This window comes from Clupea harengus, chromosome 23, assembly GCF_900700415.2.
Source record: "Clupea harengus chromosome 23, Ch_v2.0.2, whole genome shotgun sequence".
NCBI classification, from domain to species: domain Eukaryota; kingdom Metazoa; phylum Chordata; class Actinopteri; order Clupeiformes; family Clupeidae; genus Clupea; species Clupea harengus.
Genome location: NC_045174.1, coordinates 5,192,458 through 5,209,479, shown reverse-complemented (window position 1 = coordinate 5,209,479; position 17,022 = coordinate 5,192,458). Strand labels below are relative to the sequence as shown.

Genomic DNA, 17,022 nt, shown 5'->3' with positions numbered 1-17,022 from the left:
GTGTGAAATGAGTAAATCACCACCACATTTTTTTGCTCAAATTGAGCAATTTGCTCCTCTCCATTACATGTCGTTAAAGTCAGTGATATTGAGAGTGACTTCATATATCATCGGAGGCGCAGACAAACTCCCCTTGCTCTTGGGCACTGGTAATAGGGAAGCCTTTGAGGAGCATGACTGTCTTGCAGAGAATTCCATTGAACATTCATTAACCTGCTTGACCCAACAAACCTGGGCACAGTAGATTTCATCACCGTGTCCTTAAGAAGAGTGCAGACAACATTGTCCTCATCCCACCCCCATCAAATTGTATCAATGTATTGAGTTAACATTATTATTAGTAGTAGTAGTAATAGTAGTAGTAGTAGTAGTAGTAGTAGTAGTAGTAGTATCATTACTATTACTATTGCTATTATTATTGTTATTATTATTATCATTTTTATTATCATTATTATTATATGTTCTAGTTGTTGTTAACAAGGATGTTGTTTGTGTTCTTGCTGTAGATGTTGAGTGAATGTTGTGGTTTGGTTTTAATTATGATTATTTAGCAGGTTCATCCAGCTGTAGCTGGCTAGAGAGATGATTATCATGTTCCTGGCTTTGTGTTTGCCTTTGATGATCACCTCACCATGGCCCCTCTGCCCCCTCCAGCATGGCCTCCCAGCAGCAGCTCCGTGCGGTGGCAGATACAGTGCAGTGCCACAAAAAATGTGAGAAGAATATGATTTTTAAAAAAGATAGCCATGTCCTTTCAGGCTCCAAAGTGGGCTCTACTGACCTATCCAGTTTCCTCCCCTTCAGCCCGGCTCGCTTTGAACTGCTGACATTGAGTCTCTGTGCAGCCAGCCTCGACAGCTGGCTCTGCGGCATCTAATACCAACACATGCTGTTTTAGCCCATTTCCAGAGAGAAAGATAATGAAAGATTCAAAAATAATATTTGTTTTGGCGGGACTACCTTTATAATGAAATGGATGCCCTTGACCAGGGGAAAAATGGCTTTTTTGTCGGGGTGGGGGGGACATGTGGACCCTCTGTCTGTTTGAAAAGTGTTTGTGTTTGTGGGTCAAAGTGTTGTTGTGTTCCTTCCTCTTTCTGTACACATGCTATGCCATAAACAGATAGTATACTGTACAGATCTCTTTCTCTTTTTGAGTCTCTCTCCTCCCACCTCCCACCCCCTCCACATTGTACTCTTATCTGGTGGAGGAAATGCTTGTCTCCCTGCAATGCTTGTCTTTTGACTGTTCCTTTTAAATTCAAAAGGATAGAGGCCATATGCGTTCCTCACACATGACTTACTCTGCTAACCTGCAGGAATCCTATTTTTCTGCTGAATAAAATATAGCTGGTCATGTCCCTTAATAAATAATATATTTCTGATTATAGATGTAGCTACTTTGAGAATACCGCAAAAATCCACTGCCATGAATTTCTTTATGTTTTTTCATTTGAAATATTTCAAGCTATGGCCATTGCACACCCTATACAAAGATATGAATTATTAATTATAAACTACTGACTGCTGAGTTTGCTTTAAGGGAGCTTGAGATGGTTGGCAGAGGATTGAGTCACTTTTTCCCTTTTTCCTTTCTCTGTTCACTCTCACTCCTCCTTCAGAATTCACTCGTTCGCCACACATAGTCCTACCACAGTAACAATGACTCCCCATGTCGGAGTTGGAATGCCACCGAATCTTAAAACTAGTTAAATGTTCCTAATACAATGCCTCGGTATCTGAATGATGGTGTGTAAGGGTGGTTGGTGTATTTGTCCATAAATACTGACCTATATGTTTACACACCCATTTCCTTTGGCATTACGCCCTTATGACTTTTAAGCTATAACACTATATTGGAAATAAACACAGTAGTCAAAATGAAAGCAACATAAGGAGTGACATGCATTCATAAGTGTTTTCATGTGTGTGTGTGTGTGTGTGTGTGTGTGTGTGTGTTTGTGTGAATGAACATGTCTTTAATGTGTGTCTCTGAATGAGGACAGCCGAAAAGGACAAGGTTCACAGACGGTGTAATTCCTGCAAGCTTGTGGAGGAGAAGGAGGAGATCTGGATGGCGGAAGGAGTATGGCTGGGGCAGGAGTTGGAGCCCAGAGTGTGCCTCCCTCTTGGATTTCTCTTGGCTGTGCCCTGGTGGAGCCTGTCTGCAACATTTCCTCCATCACACGCTTTTCAACAGCCTCAGGTTGGATTTGCTTTCTGTACCTAATATCAACATGCTCGTGGAGCACTAAATGCATTAGACATTAAGAAAACAGCTCTGCTCTACACTGCCTCAGTATGTATTCATATAACCAATATGCATTACATTCTTGTGTGTGTGTGTTTGTGTGAATGTGTGTGTGTGTGTGTGTGTGTGTGTGTGTGTGTGTGTGTGTGTGTGTGTGTGTGTGTGTGTGTGTGTGTGTGTGCTTGTGTGTCTGTGTGATTGTGTGTCTGTGTGTATATGTGCGAGAGAGAGAGAGAGAGAGAGAGAGAGAGAGAGAGAGAGAGAGAGAGAGAGAGAGAGAGAGAGAGAGAGTGTATTACCTTGCCTGTTCATTCATTTTGTGGGGTAGCCATGTGCACTGGACTGGGGTTTCATGTGTGGGATATGGTTGTCTTAGAATGTCAGGCCACACAACCATAAACTCAGATTAATCTTTCCGCAAAGTGAAATGATTTATTTGAAGCATTTGTGTTTACATGTGTGTGTCTGTGTGGATGTGCTGAGCAGCTTGTGTCAGATTTCACTGCTTACTTACAGAATTGTTGACACACTGATGACTTTGTTCGTGTATGTGTATGTTTGTTTTCAAGAATGTAGACTCACTTGAATATTTATGTCAATATACACATACCAAGCACGGGCTGAGTTTGGGTCTCCATGGGCCTGTGTTTAACTAAAGCTGACCTCTGGATATTCCATCTTTTTATATTGTCTCTTTAGGTCCTCACCTGAAGTCACCTTTGTTCAGCAGTCTATGGTCCCTGGCAGGAGCTGCTACAGGACTGGACAGGACAGGACAGTGACCGCATTTGCCTCCAGAATATACACACTTCAGATAAGCCTGATAAAACTGGCTCTGTGTAGTAGTGGGCTTTACCCTGCCTCTTATGTGTAGGGGATTATTTTATCCAGTCTTAATATCTAGTCTTCGCTTCATGATCTCACACAAAGAAATCAATGTCAACGTGATGGAAAAAAAAAAATCTTGACTTTTTTGCAAACCAGTCCTGTGCAATCACCCATCATATATTTTGTTAAGGGAAGTGTTTTGTTTTGAGCCCAGTGATATTTTTGTTTCTCCCCAAAAAGCATTTATTTTGAGAGCAAACAGCAATCCGAGGGAGCCTGACGAAAAGCAGCCCCCCCACCCCCCACCCCCGTCCCCCAGCAGAGCATGGGGTTACATGATGATGGGGCTGCTGGAGTGTGTGGTGGGACGGGGGGCCTGGCGCAGGTAGGAGCGAGAGAGAGGGCAGGGGTCCAGCCGCTCGTCCTGGACCTAGTGGCACCAGCCCTAGACAGCCAGCTAGGTCTGGGCTCCATCACTCCCAGGTCCCCCCAGACAAAGACCTATATATCCCAAGCCGGGCGAGCGCAGTGGGAAGTGAGGGCTGAGTGCCGGGCAGCGAGGTGAAAATTGAAATGAACGTGTTGCTTTGACAGGCAGCTTGATTGATGATGGGCGAACCATTGACAGATTTCCCTTCTAAAAGTTTTCAGCAATGCGCTCGTACTCGGTGGAAGGCAGGCCTGCCTTGAGAGAGAGGCTGTGCGCAGACGGACAGGCAGAGGATGTGGGGGGTTGGGTGCGGGGGTAGGGGGGTCATATAAGCAGAGATCTGGAGATAGTCTGACACGATCATTGTGCGTAAGCACACCTTTATTTCTCCAGAGGCTAATTATTTCCCTGCCAAAAGAGAAGGCACACCGCGGACTGCAGCGGATATGTGCATTTTAGATGAGGTAAATACAAATAGGCAAGAGGAGAGACACTGAAGACAAACGATTAGTGTTGATTCAAGAGAGAGGATATTGAGGTTGTTAGTGAGCTGCATATCTACCTAGCTTGTTTTTAATTACTTTCTTGACGGACTTAGACCAAAAAAATATCCAAAAGCACTATCCTCGAGAGCATCCCTGCAAAACACATGTTGAGGTGCAATAATTAGGCTGTGTATTCCTGTAGAGACAATGGGACTCACAGAACAGCCTAAAAATAAAACTGCAACTGTTTTGCCCACAGGCCAGCCTTTGTGGCTGGGTCCTCCTTTCTTGCATGCTTTTGCGAGCAATCAGATCATTCCATTTTTCATACTTTCACTCAGCAGTGCCCTGGCCACTGACGTGCTGCTTTTGGGTCGTAACTGGAGATATTCTCCTCAGGACCCCATTTGCAGCACTTCCCATGTTATTTTTAGAGACTGTGTTGCATTATGGGTAGGGAGAGCTGCAGAATGTGCTCTGGCATGGGTACGCAAGCCCCAGCAGTGAATGTGTGTCTGTGTCTCTATGTGTATGTCTGTGTGTGTTCAGGACACTGAAAGCTGTGTCATTAAACAATGTGATTTGGCCTAAATATTACATAAATATGATTATTTGTGTGTCTTGAAGGCAGTAATTGACAGCATGCTCTGCCAGAGGGCTGCTCTGCTCAGCTTCTGTCCTGGAAGGCAAAGAGAATCTAGAAATCAATCTGTGAATAGGTAAGATTATTTATTCTATAACACAAAGAAGAAGAAAAAAGACAACTCAATCTTCTGCTATTAGAAATACAAACTAAAGAACAGTTCTTTATCTGTTGTCTCATTAGGAGAACTCTCGGGAGAACATGTTCTGTTCTGCATGTTCATCGCCATAGGTCCCATCCCATGAAGATTTGATTTAATGCGAGGGAATACCCTGTATAATAAAGGCGTAGAGACATCGAGGTACGCTGGGGTCCATGTTTCGTGTAATTTAGATGATCTATAACATTCATTTTCGAAAGCATCCCTACTGAGCTTATGGAATCACCGTTGACCACTCAAGCCATATAAATCTGAATTGACTAAAGATATTAACCAAGCTAAGCTCTAATAAAGTAATATAGCTAAGCCTTAATACATGCTCCCAATAGCTGATAAGCTGCCCTAGAGAATCTGTTCCATTCTAAGTGTACGTGTGCATGAGTTTGGTGGGCTTTAATAAGGAATGGATGATATTGACACAATCTTCTTGGTCACTGTTCAAGTTTGTGCCACTGAGCTAATGTATTTGATCTGAGAGGGATTGGGTTGTGTTGTACACTGTGTGCCCACGCACAACACCTTGTAATTAAATGTACTTTCTCTGGAGTGAAGAGCAAACCCCCAAAGCTAAAGTCATTGTTTGTTTGCGTGAGCTCATGTTTTGACCCCTTTACAAAAAAGTTTAACAACAAAACAAATCAACTTATTTACGTGTTGTATTCTTTTTTTAATTTCTGGCATCATATTTTCAGTTAATCAGAACCATTTGCTACCCATGGGGGTTTTGAATGTAAAATGTGCATTTTTTTCCATGCACTAATATTCCTGATTGTAATTTTATGGTAGGATTTTTTTGTCCTCCAGGGAGAGTTCCTTTTGGCATCATAAACCTCAAGAGCCCTGCAGACTGATAACCACTCATTATCTCAGCGTACCAGCGTGCTGCAGTTTGTAAAGCACAACTCCTCCACAACCCAATAAGCTAAATATTTTATAATATACCAGCCTGCCTTCAATTACACCGTTTGGCACACCTATCCACGGTTACCTATGCTCTGCCATGGATGGGACAAATGGAGCACAGTTGCTTCTGCTGAATTACTTTCTTTCAATTGTTTTGTTTGTCTTTTGTCGGTACTGGCTCGGTAAACACCCTGCCCAGTCATTACACATTTACTGTTTATGAGAAGAAAAACACATTCCTATGTCAACCTAAACAACCCCACTAAGCATAGATGCAGCCCTGGAAACAGATAGATAAATAAATGAACAAATAAATACCAGCCTATATGCTGACCTTAATGGTTTTCATTTCCACGCAGATGCTCTTCAGCATACTTATTTCTCTTTAAGGCCTATAACACACAGTGCCTTGGTGATCGTTGCCAGGAAGGCGAAGGCAATGCAGCTGAAGAGCTTAAAACACTTAATTCACATGACCTCTGACCCTCTGGCCTGTCATGTGACTATTGATTTCCAATGCCTGGAGGATCTATACCACCCAAAGAGTGTAATGCTGTAGAATGTAAAGCTTCTGCTTGCCATCGTTCTTTCCATTACCTCAGATCTGCTGGCAGCGTGGCCAGCGAGGGACAGTGAGTGTCTCCTGGTTACCGGCGGAGACGAGCACGCCTCCTAATGAAGCTGAGTAGTTAACAAACACACAGATCATCAGGCTCTCACGGACCACCCTCTCTCCTCGACTCGTCTCACAGTCCCCCTTGTGCTTGGGGATTTTCTCCGTGTTAGCAAGTCAACAATCAACACGCCAAGCCGAGCCAGGTCACCCGAACGACCCGGATGACTCTTGGTCACTGAATATTCTGGAATCGACTTAAGGGATCCAGCAGAAGGGGAGCTGGATTCAATAGTGTCTGTAATCATTTTAATGACAGAAAAACACCAGGCTGAGAAACACAGCTCAGCTCCCGTGTATTTGGCAGTTGAGTAAAACATTGCTTTGTCCTTTTTTAACACTGACTCTTATAGCTCACACTGGTGTAGCAAAACTGAGCATAATAGGTTGATGTAATGACTTGATTACGCTCCAGATCCATTTATGGTTCAGTACAATTGGCTGGCATGGCAACACAGTCCAAAACACAGAGGTAAGCACTAAGTGTGAGAGAAAGACTGAGAGGGACACAGCTTGGTAAAAGGACGGCTAAACTGGTATCCAAACAGCTTGAGAGGCTGCAGTGTTTGACAGAGAAAGAATGTGTGAAAGAGAGCAGAAAGAATAAAACCTGGGATTCTCAGCCTGTCCCCCCAACTTTTAAAATGCGACAAACAGTAAACAACTAACACACACACAGAGCCCACAGAATGTCATAAACAGCCCACTGAATACCAGCCAAAATGGTACAACTTGGACGCTAATAGGATCATTAGCCCTCCTCCCTGTATGTTTTGGACATTGTGTGAGCGCGCTCCTCCTCGGAGCAGATTGCTGGAGCAGGCTGACGGCGAGCAGCTAGCTCAGCAGTGTCGGGTGAAAACTGCCATCTTCCTGTGGATTTACAGCTGCCGCTTCTGCTTCTTCAATTATTTCTATAGCACACAGATGTTGCTTAAATGTTGCTGCTAATGATATCGCAATAAGTATAAGATTCATGCCATATTCTGAGGCACGTAAATTTCTCAAGTGGCACAATTAAAGTGGAAATATTGGGTAGGTGTGCAGGAGAGTGGCTTGGCAGCACCCGATGGCTTGGAAGGCCCTCCATCTCCTCTGTAATGGTCTGGAATGGGATGGAGTCCACTTAACTGCTGATTCACAGACGTAGCTTTTTTCTGTTTGCTGAGGACTGCAACATAAACAAAGTGTGTGATATTGGGACTAAAAGAATGCTGTTACTAATTGCCCAACCTTGCATGGGATGAGAATGCTCATTTCAATGAGCACTTCGACCTGTGGACATTTTCTTCGACGTGTTTGAAATCCATACTGGATATTAATGTGACACCCATTTAGCTGGTGTCCCCTATACAACTTGTCATGTCTGAAATCACACCCAATAATAACATGAGAGTGGAGGAAGGTGAGGACGGATGGCCTTTTTTCATGCGTCGTCCACCTCACCTAACGTGCCTCTGGTGCTGCAGCTCGTACACAATATTGTGTTCCAGGTCCACTTCTCTTTCACCATGGCTTTACCTCAAGCCAGACCAGTGACCCGAACACAGGAGGTTACAGGTAGCTATCACTTTCCCCTACTCCCTGCGGAGAAAAAAACCCCCAGCAGTGCCTTTTTTCCCTTTCTTGCCTTATCTTTTTCAGTCTTACCTGTGCTGGCAGCCACTGCATTCTTCCCAGACGCGACATTTGAAATACTAACTGTCGATGTGATGGATCCCAATTAAATAAGACTGAGATTTACATCTGTAAAGGTAATGTTAAATTATCATAATTGACAAATATGCATTACAATTCTCAGAGGTCTGATATCACATCTATTTTTATATATACATGTTTTCTTTCTGTTAACGGCAAGGTCATCCTGTCATTTGACAGCATTCAACACTCCAACAGAACACAAGAGCGCTAAATGCTGAAGACAAAGACAACAGACAGTAATGATGATGACCTCACCTTCAAGAGTAGGCCTGCTTATGGAAAAAATCTATTTAAAGCTAACATATATCATTTAAATATGCTTTCAGTACCCCTCTCTTCTGCCGTCATGTTCACAAAAAAGGGAAGAAAAGCGGCATTATTATATGTAAAATACACTCTTACTAGTTTGGGATATGAAGTGCTTGCATAAACTGTCACTCTGAGCAGATCAAAGAGAAGCACCATAAAAGCTTTTGAGAGCAAACCAGGGGAGCGGGGAAAAATTATTTCCACATTCTTTCACTCACATTTGATGTCTACGTATTTAGCCCTGTGACAGCTCAGGAAATGTAGAAAGTGATTATGCCAGATAGGCAGTTAACCCCCATACAAAAGTGAAATGTTTGTCATAACACAAGCACAAGCTTGATCGTGTCAATCAGCGCAGCCCCACTAACAAGGGAACAGCAGAAAAAGATAAATATGTTCATTCTGCAAGCACCTCTTGTGACGCTGTTCCTTTCCTGCAACTAGCTTTAGCCAAGCGTCTTTTGACATGACTCATAACAATTCCCTATGTTGTAGAAATGTCACCGTAGCCCCACTGCTGTGAAGGCGTTGGCATGAATGCAGAGAGGCTACTGAGACTTGAGGCTTGTCTTTGTACATTTACTGGCTCAGCCTACCCTGTAATTTTGTAAACTGACCCTGCGCCACACTTCTGGTTTTTATTTTGTGTTATTATGAGCAGCTAACGAAGGATTGCTTGAGTGGTTTTAATAGGAGATATCACACCTTGTCTGACAACACTATTTCCACTCAAAGTAGAGTTAGTAAATCATGCACTAGCTCGAGGTCACAAACTTTCTTAGGCACACACTTGAAGGAAATTCTTGAAAACTTTGTGAAAAACTCTCAACAGTGCATTCATGTATAGAGGGCCGTATCCCAAAATAATTGAAAATACAAAAGTACCGTATGTGTGTGTTTTCCTATTTGATTTTTGTTTACTTTTCTGTGTGAAAAATCTTCAAAAAAATAATTTTGCGGGACGACTTTAATGTACTTCACATGCGCCCGCATTCTTCATCAACGTGCAGATAAAGTTAGACAGGCCTTGATGTCATTTCATTTTGCACAGAATCAGCACAAACTCAAACCAATGTACCCAGCACAAGAGCACATTCAGAAGAGGGCGGACCATCTGTCTTTCACTACAAAGTCACCAACAGATACTAAGAGCTTCCAGACAGCGTTATCCATGCCTGTATTAATACAACAGCATGAGAACATCTACTTTACAATATACAGGATAGAAAAGCACCAGTCTGGTAAATAGCTTGTGACAGTGATTTACAGCATAGGTATCTAATGTAGCCATAGCATTAGTCCAACAGCTGAAGTGTTTGGATGGCTGAAAAATAGCGCAGCATTATATGAGCTCAGTTGATGTAACTCACCACAAGGTCTTTTTCTCCTTTTTTTTTCTTCCACACGCCAGTACACTGTGGTCTATGGCTATATCAAGTCTTAAAGGTTAATCTCCCCATTGTGATTCATTGTCACTTTAGCATTTATATTCAGCTTACAGTCTCAGGATTTCTTCACTCTCTCTTTTTTTCCCCTTGCTCTGCCTTTTTTTCCAAGTCTTAAGCTTCTCTGGTTATCTGCACTATGACTTATTATCTCCTCACAATTTCCCCCCGAATCACAGAGTGAAACATAGCCTGTAACTTCTCTAAATGTCCTCCCGGTCGCCGGAGTGCCGCATGTCTGAGGGCAAGTCCTTGCTATTTATTCAGCCAACGGGGAGATACAGCTAAGCCTCTTTCCAGGGGACTCACTGAGGCCTGTAGAGCACAGATCAGGTGTCACTGTATTCATGTTAGGCTCTATAACATGTCCCGGCCTATAACCAGAGGTGAACCCATTACATGCTACACGGCTAAATCTATTTGCATGGGAGCACTGATCCAGATTAACAAGGGATATGCAAGGTGAAATGACATTGTAACATGATTCTAAATGTTAAAATGTTGATCTTTCCCAGCAGCGGCTGCTTTTATTTCTTTTTTTATTTTCAGCCACCCATTTTGCATTGTTGCTCATCATAATCACGTATGCAAATGAAGATGAGGTGTTCACTGCAAGGTGACTTTGAAAACCTTTAGGGTTACCCTTCCATGAGCGGAATTACAATTATTCAAATTAGGACTTAATTAACACCTGATTAGTCAATACTAATTTGTCAGTTGTGATGCAACTCGGTAGCCTCCAATGTGTCTCCCGTGTTTGAAAGAAACCTTTTTGTTCTTTGCTATCAGAAACATTTGGTGTGTTTCTTTTGGCAATGTGTACAACAAATATTGAATTTGCCTCATTGTTTATCTCATAGAGTATCTGTCAAAGTATGTGTTTGACAAGCAATCGATTGCAATAAATCAGGAGCCCAACTGATTTACAGAACGATTGCAAAATTGATTCACCTAATGAATCATATCATCCTACCAATTATCCATGGAGCAAAATAACAACAATAGGTCACAGCTGATCCATCAACAATGTATTTGAAGGACAGGCACACACACACACATACACACACACACACACACACACACACACACACACACACACACAAACACACACACACACACACACACACACACACCCACACATACTCTCTCTTTTATACATTCCATACAACAGAGGATACAATGCTTTAAAATAAACAATTAAATTAATTAAATTGTGTACGCTGTTTTTTAATATGCCTATTACTCCTGATATGCATATTATGACTTGATTTCATATTTTCATTTGGATAGTCTGAAGAAAAGTAAATGGCTTTTTACCTTAAGTTGTAATTTTTTTCCATGATGCTTCTCACTGCTACCTGCTAATCTTATATTCTATGAAAAAAACTGTGAGAACATTCCACACAGTTCCACTACTCCTGGTTTGTTTTGTCATTCGAAATTATAGAAGATTTGGTGGCTGTAAAAAAGACAAGTCGCCACAGTTAAGCCCAGACCAACCGAGGTGGTTCTATCATGTATTACGACCTAATCACTCGACTTCAGTTTGCACTGCGCTTCAAACATGAATCAAATAATAGCATGATGAATACAGTAGTGTTCTACAGTCCATCCTACTAAACTGCTGTTTGATGTTTATGAGCTGTCTGACGGCTGAATGAAGACATCAGGGTGGCTGCGTGTGAACGGCGGCCAGCGCCTTTTTTGCCAGAGCCTGCGTGTCGTATCTCACAGCGATTAGGCCACGTCCTGCCGAGCCTGTCTGCCCATTGACGCACCGAACAACTGGTGTGTGGTTTGGGCGCGTCAGAAGGACAGTAGGAGTGAGACGAGGCGCATTAGACATCCATAGAGATCGCCATGGATACAGACAGTTGGGACTGCAAAAACAAAGATTATGCCATGAAGCAGGAATGTGGGAGTAGCGATATCACTTGCCGTAAAGAAAAAAGAAAGTAGAGCAGAAGCAGGGAAAAAATGGTGAGTGAAATCAAAGCTATGCTGATGCAGGGAGCCATGTGTCATAGTGGAGCAGGCGAGACTTGGCACAGGCAGACGACAGAGGAGAGACAGAAACACACAGTGCTGTTAGCTAACATGCCTGTGCTGCCGTCGAGTTTTCCCGTTCAGGGAAAACTGTTGGGTCTTGTACAAAGCCACATAACAAATGTCAAGTGCCACCAGCATCGTACTCCGAACTACCTCAGCGCTGAGGCCGATTTTACTGCTATAACTTTATGACTGTTAGACTATGTGACTGATTCTTTGAAGCGAAAATGAAGGGGTTGGTCTTGCCCCTTAAAGAGTGTGAATGAGTACCATATCCCCTAGCCCTACCATTATTTTTAGGGGCTTACTAAATTTCAGAGGTCCGATGACTGATTTCAGTTTCTCCTACATGAAATTAATCATTTTGTTTCCCAGTAGTGTTGCTGAAGAATACATTACCATCGAGTCTTTGTCGGGCTTTTGTGCAGATGAATGGTATGTTATGCATGGTACTTTTCAACATATCATTCCAATGAAATGTTAGCCTATTTTAATAGAGGGTCCACCAATGTGAGCATGTCAATATGCCCCATTCTTTGGGCCCTGATTGTTAACCCAAAAACAGATTAACATCTATTTTCTGTGCTGGGCTGAGCATGTACATCTATGCAGCCAAGTCAATCCTGCCAATGATAGCTTTCCTCTGGGAGACTACAAAGATGTGATTTACTGCTTGTTTGGCTGATATTGAAGACGGCAGTTCTATGATATATAACAATACATGAAGCAGTGTTCAGTCACATGCAGGCAACAACAGCAGGAAAAAAAGGTTTAGTCAATATCGTCTTGCCTAACTCAGAGAGAACACAAGCCTTGGCTGCAGAAATAATGGTCCTAATAATAATGACAACAGATGCTCCAGGCCAGGCTTGTCTGGCTTGGATTGCATGACCTTTTGGCCTTTGACTTTATTTGAGAGTGCATTGCCCGCGTTAAATGAATGGATCTTTGGCTTCTCCAGGCTGGGGTTATGAAGGATTATTGACTTTGGTTTTATAAATATTTAATGTTCACATTAAAAAATATGGTACAGGACAGCCATTAGAGTTCAATAATAAAGAGGCTTTTTCTATGATTGAGTGAAGTGCTTGTTGGCAAGGGCCACTTGAAGAGACCCTTTGAAAAGTGTGAGGACAGAGGATGGACAGTGGAGCCTCTCTCTCTCTCCATATGCATTTATTGGCTTTGAAAGAGAGGCACGACTGAATAGTGGAAACTGTTTTTTTTTCCCCTCCAGAGCAGCTGTCATTTGCAACATATGCTCTAGGCTTGGATTCAATGCTACACGACCAATGATATTGTGACAGGTCACCTTCTCTGAAGAAGGCAGTCTTGATGGCCTAATGTGAGATGATTTACCATGAAAATCACTAATGTGGCAGAGTGGTCCTTTCTAAATGCTGTTCTTGTTCGTCCAAACTACCTTGATAATGAATGTAATCTATTACGTGTGGTCGGCCTCATGCCTTCAAAGGAAGAAGATCCACAGCCACACACTGTCAGGTGAAGAGCCTTTACAACTCAGAAAACACTGTATGATTTACATAGCATCACAACCCTTTCAAAGCAAAGCCTTTCATTTCTGCATTAATGGCAGATATCTCATGAAAAACAGAGCTAGATCTAAATAAGAAATGACCAAAAATCAATCCGTAATCAGATCTGAGATTTGTTTTTCATACCTTCGCTGATAAAGTTTTGATTTTCATTAAAGCAATTTCTTTCCAAGATAAAAGAAGTCCTTTAAGGTTAAAACAAGGTGGCAGATTGTCACATGGACCAAGAAAGAACCCTTTGGGCCTTTTGTATAGTTTCCTCATTGTGTTAATTGTAAGGGACACAGATAGGCCTCCTGCTGTGTCTAACTCAGGTATATGCATGATTATCAGGCTGAAGATCGCGTTGAGAAGGCAAATAAGCACAAGGTCCCACATTCAAATGTTGTTCTCTGGCATATTGATGCTCCGGCTATCAGCCTCTCTCATTATCTGTCGTCTGTGTGAGATCTATGGCAGCGGGTGGTGACATAATAGGAATCAAATCAGTGATGTTGCCTGTCTGCATTCTCTTAATTGTCTACGATGTGTGGAAAAAAAATGGCCTCGAACACTGGTGTCTTGATGAGAAATTGACATTTTCTGACCTGCTATCAACTCTGAGAGGCAGATAAGATATGCGGTTGTTTTAAGAGAGAGTAGGTCTTCTTGTGTTTTTTAATCACTGTAGTTGACTAGGTTGATGGGTATAGATTTACAAAGACCTCTCACACCACTTGAACTGAGACAGGATCGTTTTGGAAAGGATAACCTTGTCCTTTCTGATTATTTACTTATCCTGATGATTCATTTTGAATGAACTCCCTGTAATGGCAGAATTATAATAAAAATATATATATTTGTGAAGGAAAAGACAAGATTTTAGATAGGCTTTGTGGTTGCAAGTCTTGAATGAACTAGGATACGGCATGACATTAAAATGGCTGAGAATAGCTTTGGAAATACACAGTAAAAAATTATGTTGCCATATTATCAAAACAGATCTTATATCCAAGATAAACTCTGGATGATACACAGTCAGTTGCTTTGCAAACCATGTCTATATTTTAGGTGAAGCTGATCCACTTCCAGAGAGCTTTTCAGTTTTTCCAAAACTGATCAATTGACATCCTTGCTTATGGATTTAATATTGGTGACAGTCGTTCTCCATTGTAAATGTACTATCAAACACATGCAATAAAGTGAGAGTGGGTTGATGTATCCCTTAATCTATATAAATTACACGTCATTTTACAGCACGGAACTAAACATACCATTGATCGATTCTGGTACAGTAAGTATGCTATTTTCTCACACAACTCTCTAATAAAATTCTCAAGGACAGGAATGACATTGTCTTCCTTGACTCACTGGCATTACCAAATGGTACATATGGATTAGCTAACCATATTTAAAGGCTTAGAAAGGGTTTTATACAGCTTCCATAAATACTCATTTGTGATGTTTTCCAACTTTGATCCATCCATGACAAGGGGAACAGAGAAGAATATGAAGCACTACCTCCCAAATCCAGAGGCAACTAGCATAAGAGTGAAAATGGCACTTGTTCTTTAGGGATCACTGAGTTGACCGTGGAGGCTATGCCTCTAGAGACAGAGATTCTTTCTAGGAATTCACAGAACTGGAAGATGAAAGCTCTATGCCACGAGCCACCCTAAAAACACCCGGCCCTTAAGTGGATGAACCAATGCCAAATCAAGGCCATTGTCAGTTGCATCACTCTACCATCTTGACCGTAGGGAAAGTGGGGTAAGATGAAACAGTTGTCCCACCACCTGCATCTGGGTAACCATGAAACATTTTTGTCATGTGACCCTAAATTTTGTTTGCATTCTTCAAATAACCATTTTAATAGTGGTAAGCATTTTTTTTTTTGGCTTATCAGGTGTAATCAGTCTCACATCAGAAGTAGTTTATCTCAGCTATATCAGATGTGTAAGATGAACTGTCAGTGTGTAAGAACATGCTAGGCTAAGCACTTTTCCCAAAATGGTGGCTGTGGGGCGAAATGAGCCAAATCCTTGGAGGTAAGTTCAACTGGAGGTGACTTCCACTGGAGGTATTAGTTACCTTCTCATGTTTACAAGAAATACATCAAATATGTGGTGTTAAAATGTGGTGTTGCATCCTAACAATGAATAACTGATATTGTAGATGTAGCACAACAGCAGTCATGCCAACACATTTTCAGAAAAAAATAGACTCAGATGTTTACATCCTTGTGGATGATGTAGAAGCATCACTCTCATTTAGCCATTTTGAATATTATTTTCTGTACATATGTGACTTGTTATTGTTTGTCATTGGCTACAGATTTTGTGATGTGGCATGTTGATGGTAGGTTATGTTAGGCTATAGGCTAGAAAGTTTGCTATTATGCCAAACGCACCGTTGAGAGTCTACACTGAAAGTGAAAAACAAATAATCTGTGGAAGTTCCTCAAAAGAATAAAAGTTTAATTCAATTTAGGACTCCCGATGTTTATTTCTTAATCCTATTGACTTGGCAAACCAACTTCAAGTTTCAGAAATGTAGACAAATTAGTTGTAATATTTATTTCATGAACACCAATACAATCAACAGAATGGAGGAGTTAATTACTTATAATTATATTTAGCAACTGTTTTCTCAGATGGCTTAACTTACCCCTAACATGTCAGTGTGTCAGTGTCAGTGTGTAAGAACATATGAATACATTAGCAAAAGTGTAGCTCTGGGTTGCTGGACTATGCACTTTTCCTCAAATGCTAGAGGGCCACTTTCTTTTGGGACCCCATATTTTGTTGTCTAGTTGAGTTAGCACGCTGCTAAGGCTAATGTTTCTGTTGACGACACACATCCTGCACGTGTGTTGTATGCATAGTTTTATTTCTGTCTCGTATTCCCTATGCTGTAGGTCGACGTAAGTAGAAAACAACTTATCTTACCCCACTCTTCCCTACTGTGTTCACCTTCACTACTTAGAATCAAGACCACAACTAACATCACAGCAGTTTTTTTGGCAGATAACCAGAGCTTATCAATGCAATGGTCTCTGAGGAGTCTTGCTGAGTAACCTACCAAAAGGTTTACATGGTTTGCTATGATTTGTGTTAGCTTGGGTGTACCCATTGAACACAACCACGGAAGGTTCATGGCTATTAAATGTGCTGTATAGTATCTGTATATGGTATTTTATTGTCATAGTTTAGACATTACTGGGCTTTGACTATTTATGATTAGGCATGGCTTTGATCAAAGGCAAACATGACTAAAAACCATAAGAAGAACTACTTATTGACCCATTGTGCTTGAATCCAGATACAGGGCTCTTTATCTATTTATCGGTTATAATTTGTAATTTTACTATATCCTGGTGAAGCTAGTAATCACCAAGGGATTATCCGGTATGTGTCACCACTATGACAAACATGCTAGAAATATGAGAGGACGTGTGTATGTGCATTTCATTCAAGGTCTCTTCATGTGCAGTCTGCATCAATGCCTCGTTTAAAGAGAGTTGCTTTCTTTATTCATATAGCCTGAATAAAACACCAGCTAATTTGAATAATATTCAGGAAATCTAAATTAAGATAGCAGGGAGCGGTGG

The 17,022-nt window shown here is 41.6% G+C and overlaps 1 long non-coding RNA gene across 1 annotated transcript; it reads left to right on the top strand.

The window, feature by feature from the left end:
* Positions 1–650: 650 nt before the first annotated feature.
* Positions 651–3,244, top strand: LOC122128670. Its single transcript, XR_006151555.1, has 3 exons — positions 651–713; positions 2,007–2,206; positions 2,951–3,244. It is a non-coding gene; the product is annotated as an uncharacterized LOC122128670 (long non-coding RNA).
* Positions 3,245–17,022: the final 13,778 nt, after the last annotated feature.